The 15521-nt window shown below is 43.7% G+C and overlaps 1 long non-coding RNA gene across 1 annotated transcript; it reads left to right on the top strand.

Annotated features, from left to right (window-relative positions):
- Positions 1–325: 325 nt before the first annotated feature.
- On the top strand, positions 326–10160 carry LOC115897671. Its single transcript, XR_004057435.1, has 3 exons — positions 326–489; positions 1045–1281; positions 9834–10160. It is a non-coding gene; the product is annotated as an uncharacterized LOC115897671 (long non-coding RNA).
- The last annotated feature ends 5361 nt before the right edge of the window (positions 10161–15521 follow it).

Genomic DNA, 15521 nt, shown 5'->3' with positions numbered 1-15521 from the left:
CTAGAAAGCTGTGACCTCCTACTCTACATGCCAGGATCTGTGAGGCTCTCTCTCTGCTAAGCTGTACACTCAGGGAAAGCCTCCACAACCATTTGAGTCACTAGTTGTTCTTTCATAGGACCCACCCAAATCCAGAGCTGTGTAAGTAACATTGATCATAGACACGGAAGAGCACTGGCAAAAATGAAAATAAAAATAAATCAGCTAGAATGCAATCTACTTCTGACCCCCATCTTCCTACCCAAGAGTCTCTTGTAGCCACTGTGGCTAGCACAGGAAGAGGAGGAGGGGCAACTTGGCACCATCATTCCTGAACACAAGGCAACAGACACTGACTTGCCTTGCAACTAGGGGGATTTGAATCACTCCTAAAGAAAAATGTCCATAATTGGGTGAGGATCATACTGGGTTTGGTAACACCTGCAAAAAGCTGCAAGGCCTTCTTTTTAAAAGAAGATGCTTTCTGATGACTCCAGCCTCATCCAGCTTGTGAGTAGGGGTTTGGCTGGGATCACTGCTTGAGGTACTTTCCTGCTGCCAGCTCCTACGAGGAGGTCGCACTGTGTGCCATAGCTCAGGATAAAACAGAAAGAGGGGCTGTGGAGGGAAGACCTCTGAGGGCCTCATTTCCCTTCCCAGCATGTGCCAAGGACAGTCCCCCGCAGCAGCCCCAGGGGTCCTTAGCGGGAAGCTGTTTCAGGCCACACGGGAGACAGCAATAACCCACCATTGTCGGATAAACAGTCCAGGACAAAATAACTGAGAAATGATGACATTCTGAAATAAAGCAGCAGTTCTTGTGTCCAGGAATTTCTCTTTGAGGAAAAAAACAAGGGGCCTCCTACTTGGCTGTGTGACTGGCAGGGGAGAAAGAGCATATTTCAGCTCAGTATGTATAGCTGTGCTCCAGGCTGGGCTGGGCTGCAACAGTTTTTCCATCTACATTTTTGAGGAGCTTCCAATTTCTTCTGAATAAACATTTTCCAAATAATCCTGCCTGAAAACTGTCCCTCATCAACTTAGGACACGCTTTTCTTTCTCAAGGTGATGCTACCAGGGAGCTGCCAAGACCTGGAGTACCCAACTAGCCTGGAAGAACTTGTCTGAAAACTTTGGTGGAGCTTTTCAGAATTACAAGGCTCTAGAACAAGGTGGGGTGGATCTCCCAGAGCTTGTACCTTGTACTTAAAAATGAACGCTCCAACCGGCTTATTTTCCAAATGAGGCATCCAGGGCTCGACGTGGTAATGAACTTGTCTGAGAACACACTGTCAGCTAACAGTAAGTAGTGAATGTGACATTTCTCTCTCCCTTACCTCGCCCTGGGCCTTCCTCCAACCCCATATTCCAGATACCTTAAAGTATCCAGAGATGAGTGTCCAGATAACCTTGGTCTTTTTGCATGTCTGTTCTGAGTCCAATCAGTCATGAAAAATGACTTCAGTTGAATAGGACCCCGCAGGAGTAGTGGTTAAGGCTATGGTTAGATTTAGGGCAAGAGCTAGGGTTTGGGCTAGGATGGAGTTTAGGAGAATAATCCAAAAATAAAGTAGCATCCTCCCTAAATGTATCTCAGTTTCCATTTTCATCTGATCTGTCCTAGGTTCTTGGATATTAATAATATGAACTAAATTAGCAGATAGACACATCAACTGACTAGTTTTAGAAGGAAGAGTATATAGCTTGGTTACTCTACAGTATCATGGTACTAAAACCAGTGTGTATCTATTATCAATTACTATGTAATGAACTACCCCCAACATGCTTAAAATGCAACCATTTTATTGCATAAATGTCTTGAAGGTTAGGAATTTGGGCCACGCTCAACAGGAACAGCTCATCTGTGTTGCACATGGTGTTGGCCGAGGCAACTCAGCTGGGGCTGAAGAATCTAAGAAGGTCTCACTCGCACGCCTGGGCCTTGGTGCTGGCTGTTAACTGTAGCACCTCTCTCTCCACATGGCCTCCCCCTCCAGCAGAATTGCCTGGACTTCTGTACATGACGGTCGGGATCCAAGAGGGAAAGTGGAGGATGCAACGCCTCTTTAAGGTCTGGGCACGGAAGCCCCAGAACCTCACTTCCATCACATTCTACTGGACAAAGCAAGTCCCAAGACCAGCTGGAATCAATGTGGGGAGAGAGGCTCTACCACTTAACAGGAGAATAGCAAAGTTATGTTGCAAGGGTTATGGACATAGAGAGGGAAGACTTTGGAGCAGACCAGGGAAGACTTTGGAGTGGACCAATTTTTATCATTGTCTCCATAACGCTTGTCACAGGGAAGGATAGTCTGATATAACAGGGAGAGAAGAGGGACCCGGTGTGGTGTGAGATCTGGGTCTCTACTCTCTGCCCTTTGCTATCAAGCCTCAGGCAAGTCACCTCCGGAGCTCCCTATACCATACGAACTTTCTTCTAATACAGGGATATGGTGGCTTAGCTGGAAAGAACAAATAAGATACATGAAATAAAAACAAGTTGAAAACTGTGGACTTTAGTGCAATTCTAAAAATGTTTAATCTATATATTAACACTATTACCTTATTTATACCTTTCCTCTAACAAGCATTCAAGGCAGATGGTGGCTGGCTGGCAGAGGGGCATTAGACAGTCTTGAAAAGAGCTGTCCTGTCCCCCAATCTGAGGCTGCAAACCTAGCTTCACACTTTCTAACATGGTGAATCCCTCACTTTTCCTGACTTTCAGTGTCTTCATCGGTAAAATTACATTTTTGTGAGGAATAGCATTTTTGTAACTTTGATTTTTATAAAGATTATCCCAAAATTCCCCAATCAATACTAAAATTATTTTAATCACCACTATTGTTCAAACGTTTAGATTGTGACTAAAAGAAATCTGAAACTCACAACTTGAACAGTCGAAATTCCTAGAAAATACCAGTCTAACCTCCGCAAGAATGGCTTTTTAGACTCAGATTTTATTTGTGAAACAAAACCAAAACTACAACCTTTTGTGATTGGGAGTGTGAGAAGTTCCATCTCAAGCAGTAGCCACCTCCCTTTGGCCTCGGGCTGCAGGGCCACCACTATGGCCAGGGAGTGTCTTCTTTGGGCCTACGAGTTGGGCAGGGACACAGACACCATGCTTTATATAACTTATCCCACCCCAGGAGCTGGTCTTCCCGCCAGCGCCCAGCACTCACAGGGGTCTGAGAATCATATATAGGTATTTAAGCCCAGGTCTGGCAACTCAGGAAAGATGAAATGGAGAGTTCTGCTCCCACCCACCACTCCGCAAATGCTTGACCTGGGTGTAGCCTGCTCTGCTGTGCTTTGGTGCAGTTTGCTGATATTCAGTCAAGTTGAAGCAGTCTTCCCAGTTCACACTGTGCTCAAATCCCGCCCCTCCTCCAGCCCCGTTCTCTCTTGCCACTGCTTGGACCTGGCCTCAGGGCTCATGACCAGCACTGGATTTGGCTGCTCACACAAATTGGTGTGGACAGCCCTGAGGATCGGGGTCCTGGGAAAGGGAAAGAGGGCAAGGAGATGACTAATGAAAAAGGAGGGCTCCTGATATGCTTGGCGTCCTCCAGCCAAGCACAGCCTAATCCTGAACGGAACTGAGGGGATGGACTCTTGAGACAAAGCAGGCCCCAGATGTAGGCAGTTTTTCTCCTGATCTATACTTGAGGATTCTTTAGAAAACTCACTTTGAAGTTGAGCAGTAGAAAGCCAGAAACCATCACCGTTTCTGAAAAGAGCAATAGGAGTGTGTAATTGATACTTTCATTTAAGCTATGATGAGTTGTTAGTTATCCAGCCTGGGTGTACAATCACCTGGGGAGTTTTTTTAATTTCATGCCTAGACTTAATCAGTTTAATTGGTCTGGAGTGTTAAGTACTGCAGGTGACTCTGATAGGCATCAGGATTGCGAGTTCTAAGTTAAAGGGAGTGAGCCTAGAGCCAAGATTCTCAAATCTCAGCATGCCTTAGAATCACGTGCAGGAGCTGGCTGGAGCACAGATCGCTGAGCCCTACCCTCTGAATTTCTGATTCAGTAGATTTGTGGTAGCGCCGAGAATCTGTGTTGCTGACTAGTTCCCAGGTGATGCTGATTGATGCTGATCAGAAACCACACCAGAGCCAGAAAACAACCTCATGCTGCCAGGTGGAGGCTTTGAGTTCTGGCCTGGGGTTATAGCAGTGCTAATGAGGGCAGCAGATACATCTGAGGCATTTTAGAGGCAGGACACGTGGCTCTCCAGGTATTGGTTTGCACGGTTAGTCAGCAATGGCAGCTGGTGTGAGAATAGGCTTGGTGATGTGGCTTTGAGCCTCATCTGCACAGAGACAGAACATTTTGGAGATGGTGTATGTCTCTGTTTTGATTTCATATAGCTAGAGGTCAGATTTCTTTGCCTTGCATTCCAAACTACTATTGAGTAGAATTCTTAATATAAATCAATGCCATCCAAATGGTGAACTCAATTTATAATGCTTTGGGAACATTTGCCACTCTTTTCTAAAAACACATTCTGAGTTTTTCCAGATCTGGGTGAAACTTTCCTCCCACTTGCAAACTTTCATCCTATGTTATTCAGCCCGCTTAAGTTTCTCTTGCCAGTGTCCAAACTCAAAAGGAGACTACAGAGTCTCATCTCTGAAAGAAACATAGGTCAGCATCAAGGTACCTTTTGATGTGAATTGTGAAGAATTCCAGTAAAAGCACATAGTAGGAGAAGCTGGCTCATGTCGTCACAAGTACATGGTTCTTGCTGAGATAAGCTATGACTAGGGAATTCCAATTTGGGAAAAAGAATGTTCCTTTGAGGCAATTTAGTTACTCCTTCCTCAGAGAAAGTCTAAGCTAAGTAACCACCCTCGAGAAGGTAATATAAATAAGATAGTAAAAGCATTAGCTTTATCCAGTACAGGGCCCTTACAAGTCCAATCCAGTTAGCACATGTTTAAGGCAAGCAAAAATTTTCAATAATGAGTCATGATGATTTAACAAGATAGAGTGTCATTCAGCCAGCCATTTGGGTCACACAGTGACACCAGATAGGTGATAGAGGGGTGGGGAAAGACAGCTCTGGAGCCTACCTGGCAAAAAATCCACACAGATAAGAGGCTGTATTAGTCCATTCTCACACTACTATAAAGAACTGCCTGAGACCGGCCAATTTATAAGACAAAAAGGTTTAACTGACTCACAGTTCCGCATGGCTGGGGAGTTCTCGGGATACTTACAATCATGGTAGAAGGCAAAGGGGAAGCAAGACGCTTTCTTCACAAGGCAGCAGGAGCAAGTAATGCAAGCACGGGAAATGCCGGAATACTTGAAAAACCATGAGATCTCGTGAGAACTCCTTCATTATCACGAGAACAGCACAGGGGAAACTGCCCCCATGATCCAATCACTTCCCTCCCTCAAAAGGCAGGGATTATAATTCGAGATGAGATTTGAGTGGGGACACAGAGCCAAACCATATCAGAGAGAAATGGGGCACATTCCCCAGGTTGGCCTACTCGGCTGCTTTCAAACGTACTGGCAATGAGCTGAGAAAGCCCTGAGCATAGGACCTTAAGGATTTGTCTCTCATTGTTGATATTCTTGCTTTGTGGGGAATCCAAATGGCAAGCAAGCGTGGCTCCCCAAAAGAGCCAGGTTTGGGGTGCTCTGATTGTGTGTGCATTCATTCATTCACTCATTAGTTCATTCTACAGACATCACTTTACTGCCCATTACATGCCAGGCCCTGTCTAGGCAGGGGTGTGACAGAGACAAGTTAAATGTCAGTGGCTCTTGTCCTCAGGGAAGTCAGAGTCCAGAAACCAGAAGAGATGACTGACCATTTGGTGGGCCTGCAATAAAGGCAGATCGTCTGCATTAACAGCTGAAAAAGTGCCACTAGGTTTGTCAAAACGGAAGTTTAAAAATAAATACATAAAAGGTTGGCCCCTTGGTCTGGCTGGCAGACATCAACCTATAGTCAGCAGGCAAGAATGAAGAAAAATCAGCTAATTTTGCTTTTTGATTGCCCAAATTAAATATAAATGGGAAAGAAAACTTGCCACAAAAGCATCTAAAAATCTTGCATTCAAAAAATAGTCTGTAATTAATTAGACGACGGTCCCCCCAGAAGTTGATTGTACTAAATAATGAAACATGTCTCTCACGGTCTCAATTCAGAAAAGTAGGCCTGGTGCAGGAGAAAACTGTGAGCTCAGGGAAGTGGGCAGAGAACTTCAAGTAATCAGTAATTGCTAATATTTCCTGGGGGTTTACTGTGTACCTGGTACTATTCTAAGCAGTATTCTACAACGTAACTCATTAATCTTCGCAACTGCCATATAAAATGGTACTGCTACCAGTCTCATTTTACAGAGGAAGAAACAGGCACAGAAAGGCTAGGTAACATGCTGATGGTCACACAGTTCATGGCAGAGCTGTGGACTGAACTGAGTCTGTGCAAAGGACCCTGGTAGCTTGGCTTTCCCTGTAGCTCCAAAGGGGGACATCTGTGATTTTGGCAGCATAAACTAGTGATGTAGCAGGAATTTTAGACCAGAAAGCCTGAACTTGGATCCTGATCCTACCACTCAGCGGTGTGTGATTTTGGTAAGTTATTTAACTTCTCGAGTCACTGTGTCCTCATTTGTCAAAAAGTGCTAGCAATCACTTTTAAGATTGTCGTGAGGATTAAATGAGATAAAAATGAAATCTACATGGAATTCGTTGCCTAGGAGAGAGCAGCTTTCCCTGACTATGATGTTCGTTCCATACCTGTGAGTTTCAATTGCAGTTCATCCAAGAAGTCACATGTTATCCAGAGATGCTTCAAAGCTGTGACGATTCACAAATTAGCATGTCTGATTCATCTGCATCCCATGGTAAAAGCCAGTTTCCTAATTTTCCAGACTTTTTGTTCAACTCAGAATGATTTACTTTAAAATACCAGAAAGTGCAGTCATTAATTTAACCAAGGAGATTAGCAGCTGGTATCACTACAATTCTAGAGAAATTTGAAGAGCTCTGGATTGTATAAGATGACTGAGCCCTCTTATTAGAAACAGAAGTCTCATCCTAGTCCAAACAATGACCAAATACCATGGAAGTGAAAAAGGATTCACGAGGAACTGATATTGTATGCATAGGTGCATTCACAGTAGAAAAAGGTGTTAGCATTTTCACAGAACTTTAGGACTGGGAACAACTACATAGAAGTCCTAAAGATGACCTAATGCAAATACCCTCCTAATGTTTGCAGTGGTTAGATGAAATGTCAGCTGAGGATCCTTCACCTTAATATTCTATGAGTCTTTAATAAAAGTATATTGATTTCCTGTAATAATCTTCAGTGCTCATTTCTACACCCTGCTGTATGCTTGGTGCTCAGTCAGTATCAAAGTGATGAATTCTGAGACTTTCCTAACAGACTACAGGTAATTAAGTTGGTTCTATATAGTTCAAAGTATTAAGACTCTACAATAATAATCAAAATCAATGTGTGCCTTTTACTGGAGAGAAGGTATACAATTTTCATTGCCTCCCTATGGGGTCTGTAAACAGACCCCCAAAAATACATATATTAAAAACTGGGTTTCTATAGATAGACTGGCCAAACTGTGCTAGTGCAGGCCCCGTTTTAGAATCAGCATATAATGCTTATGTGGAAAATAAATTCTGATATATTTGCAAATAATAAACTTCACCTGCCTAGTGCGGAAAAATTTGGAACTTACTACTGAGTTGGGAACACAAATGAGCAGCATACACACACCAACATGAAATACAAGGTTCAGCTACATATCTCTTGGCTCTTGTATTTCTAACATGAATATTCATAGCTTATTCTTTGATTGCTCTTCCATTTATTCAGAGCACACAATTTTATACCTAACTACAGGGATATTAAATATCAGAAAAACAATATAATAAAGAGATAACGGCTTTTGTGTCAGACACACCTGGAATCAAATTCGAATTCATATATTATTACCTAGATGCCTTGGACAAGTCATTTAGCATCCCTGAGCTTCAACATCCTTACCTGGAAAGTACAGGTATTAATGCCAACCACATAGGGTTTCTCTGAGGACAAATGAAATAATGTACAGAACATACCTACAACATTGCCAAGGAGGTAGTAGACACTCCATAAATACTTGTTGAAATGAAGCTAGGAAAGAATGTTCTTATCTTATGGAAAACCACTGAAAGCAGATTAACACCTACAAAGATTATTCAGCAACAACTACAATGATAGTTTTGTCTTGAAGTCTGCGGGGAAGGATTTCAACAGATACCACAGTCTAGTGGGTGGTACAGACATCCATTCATTCATTCAAAACTATTCACTGAGTGTCACTATAGGCCAGCGATACGATGAGGAATAGATGAACATTAATGACCATATAAATAAATGTAAGAATGAAACTGACAAGGACTCAAAAGAAAGATTCTTGACACAAGAGTCTATAATATGGAGGAGTCACAGGGGCGTGGAGATAGGGACACTTGGCCTGAGATCTGAATGACGAATTAGTGGATTCCAGTAAGAAAAGTGGGGAGGAAGAGAATTCCTGGCTGGTGATTTCAGTCATGATGGAGAGGAGATAGGGCAATGGCTAGAGATGAGCAGTCAAGTTCGAGTATTAGCATTATTGTTACTGGAAGTTTTGAATGATATACCAAAGCAACAGACAGAACATTCCAAACATAAGGCAAATGATCAAAGGAGGTGTTCTTAAACCAGTTGCATAACCTTTTTATAATTCTTCACCTGTCGTCAGACTCTAAACAGGTCAGGGGTTATTGGAGATGAGGTGTTTTGGAGAGAGCTGTTGGTATGCTATGCGCCCTACCCCACTCCATGGGAGAAAGTATGGGAGGCTTCCTTTCTGTAGGTTTGTTTATCACCTCAAACCTACAGAAAGGAGTTTCCCAAAGCAACTTGAAAAGCTTCATCTGAGTCCCCCTAGTGTTCAGGGAATAGTGAGGACTGGTGTTTAACCCAGCTGGGTGGTTCGACCAGATGCTCTGATGGGGCAGCGAATATACCGTTGTCGCTGCAGTGAGGTCAGCCTCTGCTCAAGAGAAGATTCAGAGAGGCAGAGCCCAGACTAGACTAGGGCTCCAATATTGAGCCACCTCTCTCAGAAGGAAGCTGAAGACACCAACTGAGCCCCCTCGGATTACAGAAGCCTTACTAGCCACTCTAGCCTGGAGTGACCATCCATTCTGCACTTCCCTCCGGAATCAGAAAAGTACAAAAAACAACAGCATTTCATCAATACCATCTAAAGCCACTTTGAACATTCATGAGGTTAAAATTGCGGCAAAACAGTTACCCAAGGGCAAAAAGATAGGACTATGATGGTATGGACAGAGATATTAGAGATATTTAAAGTTCTTGTTTTTGCTGTTTTTTTGTTTTTTTGTATTTTGGTTTTTTTTTGTTTTTTTTTTTTTTTTTTTTGGTAATGTTGTGGTGGCTGTTTTTGTTTGTTTGCTTTTTGAACAGCTACCAGGACAAGGAGTTTTGTTTATTAGCACAGTTTATTTGTACATAGCATAAAGCCAAAGGGAATTATAATGGCAGGAGACAGGGAATACTCCACAGCAGGGAAAACCCAAAAATTACCCTTGCTTTTGTGACTTGAAGTTGCATACCACCTATGTCATTGGGAAATTATGTCTGCATCTCAAGAACAACTCATATGTGATCTCCTCACCATTATTATGATGATGTAGCATTAATTCAGCATTTACCATGTGCCAGTCATTGTACGAGGCCTTGGTATACGGTTTCTTAAAAATTGTTGTTAGGGCAAGGACAACTCTTCTCCCTCCTGCCTTTCTTCTCAGCACCATTTTTGTTTGATGCCACACTTGTGACGTTTGGAACTAACAGAAAGCCTGCCTTCAAAGAAAAAGCTCTCCTGGCTCCTCTTCAGAGAAGGCTATTCTCACACAAGGCTCACCTGTGAGGCTGCAGGACCAAGAGCTCCCTGGGTCCACAAACCAGACCTGCCTTTGCAGCCACTCCTGTTGGGGTTGTGGGTTACTGGCTGCACTGTGTTTTGGTGCAGATTTTAAGGCATATTTTTATATACACATTTTCTCAAAAGTCCAAATTTGGTGTCAGGTTTTATATATAGGTCACCATAATTTGTATTACGTCCCCTCATTCAAGGAAGGTGTCTATTAAACTTGTTAATAAAACCAGAAAGAAATGTTTTTTAAAAGTGTTGTGGTGGTTGTCATTGCGAAGCAGTACCAGTATTCAAAGGCCAGATTTGTCTGGTTTTACAGTTCATGCTCTTAAACACAAGACCATTCAGGTTCCAGAGTCATATTCCTGAACAGTTTATACATTGGGTTAAAATTTACGAGCAAGTTTCCCCCCAGATGCCCTTCATTCACACACACAGACACACAGCACTACACACCACTGACCCTCACTCTTTCTCCCAGCCCAGGGAGACAATTCAATGCCATCATCACATTGCTCAGAGAGCCCAGCCTGGCTCTAACAGTGGGAAGCTTCCTGCTGCCCTCTGACGTCTCCTGTCTCTTTCACAGACTCCTCCCTTTGTCCAGCGCATGAGTGTGTTCGGTTCTTGGAATTCCATCTCTGGCCCAGTCTTCTTCCTACCCTACTTGCTTTCCTCCCCACCCTTAGCATCCACCCACACGCAACTCTTTGCTCAAACCACCCCCATCCATGACTCCCGGCAAGATCTTTCTCCTGATCTCAGGTTCTGTAACTACAGTTGCTTCCTTCCCTGTGGCCACCTCGGCCTATCCACTGGATTGTGAGGTTCTCAAAGATGAGAACCACACCTCACTCAGCTTCATGCATCCTGCATTTCATACATTTTTAAATGTAATATATATATATGTAAGTGAATGAATAAGTGGGTTCAATTACTGTCTGTTTCATGAAAAACAAATTAAGGTAAAAAGAGAAAGAAAAACTTGAAAAGGAGAAGCCATATATAGCTTTGTCTTCTCACCTGAGACAGAATGTGCTAGAAAATAGCCAAAAAAACAGCAGATTCCACAAGATAGAACAGGTTTGCTAGACAGTGGCGTGGGCAAGTATGCTTGCCAAATACTAGATTTTAAAAATAATTAAGCAGGATATTTTGATCCTCTAATATACATTACTACAATTCAAATATTCTATATATATATATATATATATATATATATAATCAGGCATCACTTAACAACAGGGATACCTTCTGAGAAATGTGTCATTAGGTGATTTTGTCCTGTGTGAACATCAGATTGTACTTACACAAACCTAGATGATAGAGCCTACTACACACCTAGGTTAGATGGTGTAGCCTATTGCTCCTGGACTACAGACCTGCTCTGCACGTTACTGTATTGAATACCATAGGCAACTGTAGCACAACGGTAAGCATTTGTGTATCTAAACATATCTAAACATAGAGAAACTACAGTAAAAATAAGATATCATCATCTTATGGGACCACTGTGGCATATACAGCCCATCATTGATGAAAATGTGGTTATGGGCCATGTGACTATATTTTACATTTTTCAGCACTTGTTAAATGTATTTGATTATGTTTCTGTTTGGGTTTGTTTGTTTGTTTGTTTAGTACACATTAATTGTTCTGCAGACTGAGATTCTATAGTTAACCAGTTGGGAGAAATAGGCCCTAGAATATAGGATCCTTGATTAGTCACTGCTCATAAGAAAATAATTTTTAAAACAACAACAACAAAAACCCTTCAAAATGGACATAATGGTTGTATTTGGAGCTTTTAATCTTTTCTAAGAACAAATCAGTGGATCTATGCAGACACAAAAGAGTCTGAGGCTTCGCCTCCCGTGAACCACACCCCGGAGGGCGGAGGATCTGGAAGTGGCCACACTTCAGGTCACTTGGGTTTTTCATCCCTCAGGCTACCACCGGCAACTCACTTGCTGTAATGAATACGCTTTCTTCCTGCAGCCGCACGTCAGTGACATTTTGGTCATGAAACCCACAGGCACTGGCTCTAAACTGCAGCGCCTCTCTGGGGTCTGGGGGTGGAGGGCGACTCCTCATTCTCCAGCAGCTGCAGGAAGTGCTGGGTGACATCACCTCCCCCTAAGCCAAGAAGGTCAGGCCCAGAGCAGCCATCTTTGGATAGAAAACACACAAATAATCCACCTCTTTCCACCCCGGAGAATGAGCTCACAACTGCGGGGGGTCCAGCTCTATGTGCGTGCCAGGTGATGTCAGGGTGAGTGCCCTGGCATTCTGACACTCTGCAGGTGCTTCATTCGTGGACACCCCCTAGTTCACACCAGATGGCAGCGTGGGAGAGGGACATCAGCTCTAGACCTTCCCTCACTTCAAGTTATAAGCCTTTGGGGGACTGACGCGCCCATTTTCTTGGACGGTGTTACACGAATGTGGGGCCAATCATAATGGGATAGATACTGGGGTAGGGTGGGGATGGAGAAGGGCTTCTCTAGAGGTTTCTGTACAAATAAAATTCCTGGCAATAGGCTCTCACTTCTATCATCAACTGCTATTCTCTGGGTCATGGAAAATCCTGCATTGTTGGTCACACAGGGGGATGGAGTGGAAAAGTGGAAAGAGAACTGATTGGCTCTCGGCAAGGTGAACAGAGTTATAATAGAATGGGAGAGAAGCCCACACAACAAGTTGGACAACCTGACACCTAACCTGGGCTTCCCTATTCTGGACTTTGCTTTGTCCAAAGCCAAGTGGCAAAGAGAGTTCAAAATTACCCTGCATTTTGATTCCATGAAAAATGAGATTTTTTGTTGTTCAATTACTGATACACTTGGCCTGACTATACCCTGCTTTCTCATCACAAATAGGAAATGAGCTTGAATATAAGTAGTGTGTTTCTTTGAATCCCTCAAAAGAAAAGGTTCTAGTTTGACACCCACATTTAAATTGCCTGTAACTTCCTCATTGGAATCTTTGAAGGCCAAGGTATTTCTGTGTCAGGAGGTGACTGTTGATTTGACTGACAGATGACATGTCAGGGACCCTCACATGGTTACCCTAGAAAGATGTACCCTTAAAAGGAAGAAGTCCCATCAAGCACTGACTCCAGCCTTTAGTCTAATGCCAGAAGCAGACTGAGGTGGCTGTTTAAGGAAGGAAAGGAGACAAGCAAGACAGGAGGGAGGGAAAGCAGGAGAAATGGAAAGAGGAAATGGAGGGATGGTATGGGGAAAGGGAAAAGAAAGGAAGGGAAGCAGGGAGGGAGGAAGAAATGGAAGGAAGGAGGAAAGGGGGGAAGAAAACTTGAGCTAGTGAGGAGCCCATTGGATTCTGTAAATAAATCACAGAAACAATGAAGCCTGGTTCTTCTGAAAAGGGTTCCCACTTTCCCTGACTTCATCCTGGTTCAACCAACCTCAAGACTGAGGAGAATTAGGCAGCCGTGAGGGGCTTCAGCCTGCAGTCCCAGTGGGCTGTGAGTCATGGGGTGCGCTGCAAGTAGGCTGCTCTGAGGGAGCCCTGGAGGGCCGGCCGTGGGCGTTCGGACCATTCCTGCTGCTGGTCAGGAATGTTCAGGAAGTTGGTTCACTCCAAGGTCATTCTCTTTAGAATTTAATGAACAAGCCTCACAAAAATGAAGGGGACCCAAGGTTTGAATCCTGAAGCCCCAAACAATATGCCAGTCAGTTTATTTTTCCTCTTGGGACTTAGCTCGTCCTTCAGGAAACTGCAGAGAACAGTGACCTCGTCGTGAAGGTTCCTGCCCGTAAGAGACACAGTCATTTCATGGCACACAGATGCCTCTGGCAAGGCAGAGGAAAATGCTTCAATGTCAACAAAAGAGGCATCTCTACCTTCTGTCAACAGCTGGCTCCTAGCAGAACTGGGAAGGTCCAGGGACAAGAATCTGAATCCCCCATCCTCAGCCTACTGAGACCAACAGCGCCTTTGCCTGTCAGCACCCATCAATCACAGCCCTCCAGAAGCTCATCCTCGATGCAGTTGTCCCTAAGCAGTTCAGCCCCATGGCCTTTTTTTGGGAGGACTCCAGGCTTTCCCTACACTTCTGTCATTACCAAGCTAAACAAAACAGCTCCACTCCTGGAATTCATCCAGCTGCCGACTTGCGAGGGCGCATGAGCAGCTGTTGTTCCAGTGGAGACAGGAGGGCATGGGCTTTAGAGTCAGACAGCCAGGGCTCAAATTCCAGTTCTGCAATTACTCGCTGGTGACCTTGGGAAAGTAACTTAACCTCTCCGAGACTCAATTTTCCTATGCTAGAAGTCATGATAATAATAGTAGGGTCGTTATAAGGATTGCATGTGTCATCTCTCCGAGAGCAGAGAAACTATCTTATTTACTAGTGTTTAACCCACAGAAAGCATGGAGTAAATATTTATTGCATACATGCAAAATGCTTCACACAGTGTTTAGCACATAGACGACTGCAATGAATGGATAGTATTATCTTCCTTCTCTTTATTTTCTGTCTCTCTCAATGCTTCCCATGGAGGAGCTTATTTTGACCCTTGTGTCAGTCAGGGTCCCAGCAGGAAACAGATGTTGTATTCCAAATGGGGAGATCTTCATGAAGGAGCCATCTGCAGGGGTGACTGAGGGAACCAATAGGGAGAGTTAAGCATTCCAGAAGTAGCCACAGTAGAAAGGTGCCAACTCTCCTCTCCCTGGAGGGTCAAGCAGGGAGCTGCTACCAGAGCCCTAAGTGAGAGAGCTATAGCTGAGAGGCCAGCTGCAGAGGATCCAAACCCTTTAGGGAACAGCAGAGCAGGGAGGGAGAAGGGGGAATTAACACCCCAGCCTTCCTCTCCTCCCACTCTATGATCTCTTGCTGGTGCCTCCCAATGGCCAAGCCCAATATCCACTGGTAAGACCCTTGTAAATCAGCTTCCACAGAGCAGCCTGGAGAAGGGTAGGCTGGATCTAGCAGTGCAAATGGAGAAAATCTAGCACAGCCATTAAATCTCCAAGGATTTATGTGAATAGTCTTCTTTCCTCATCTACATAAGTTCTTCAGCAGATTTATGCTACAAAAGACAGTATCTTCTCAAAAAAGCTGTGATCAACGGAAGACTTTAGATTCAAAGATGATGTGAACTGGAATTTCACCTTGTATTTCTTCCTGTTGGGGGAATCTAAACAACTGGAGCACAGCTGTTCCATGGAGCTGGTTCCACAGCTGTATCACACCTTTGCTGCCCTTTCTCATACTACAAATTTCTACATGGAAAATCTAGAAATTGATATATTTCCACACCTTGAAAACAATAAAAGGTGAATCTAGGCATGAATAACCTATAGGTAACTTTTTATGTTTGCAATATGTGGGTATTTTTAAATACATAATAATTAAAATCTACTGACATTTTCCTGTCATCTTTGTGTTGCATATTGTGTTTGTAACAAAAGATTCTAGGCTTGAAGAGCTAAATAAGTTCACTGCTAAAGTGCTGGCATATCTGTGGCAGGGGATAAGCTGGATAGCAATTGGAAACCAGCTCTGCAGACGCCCCCCCCCCCCCCCAGTCTT

Source organism: Rhinopithecus roxellana, chromosome 5 (assembly GCF_007565055.1).
Source record: "Rhinopithecus roxellana isolate Shanxi Qingling chromosome 5, ASM756505v1, whole genome shotgun sequence".
NCBI classification, from domain to species: domain Eukaryota; kingdom Metazoa; phylum Chordata; class Mammalia; order Primates; family Cercopithecidae; genus Rhinopithecus; species Rhinopithecus roxellana.
This window is presented reverse-complemented; position numbering and strand designations above follow the sequence as displayed.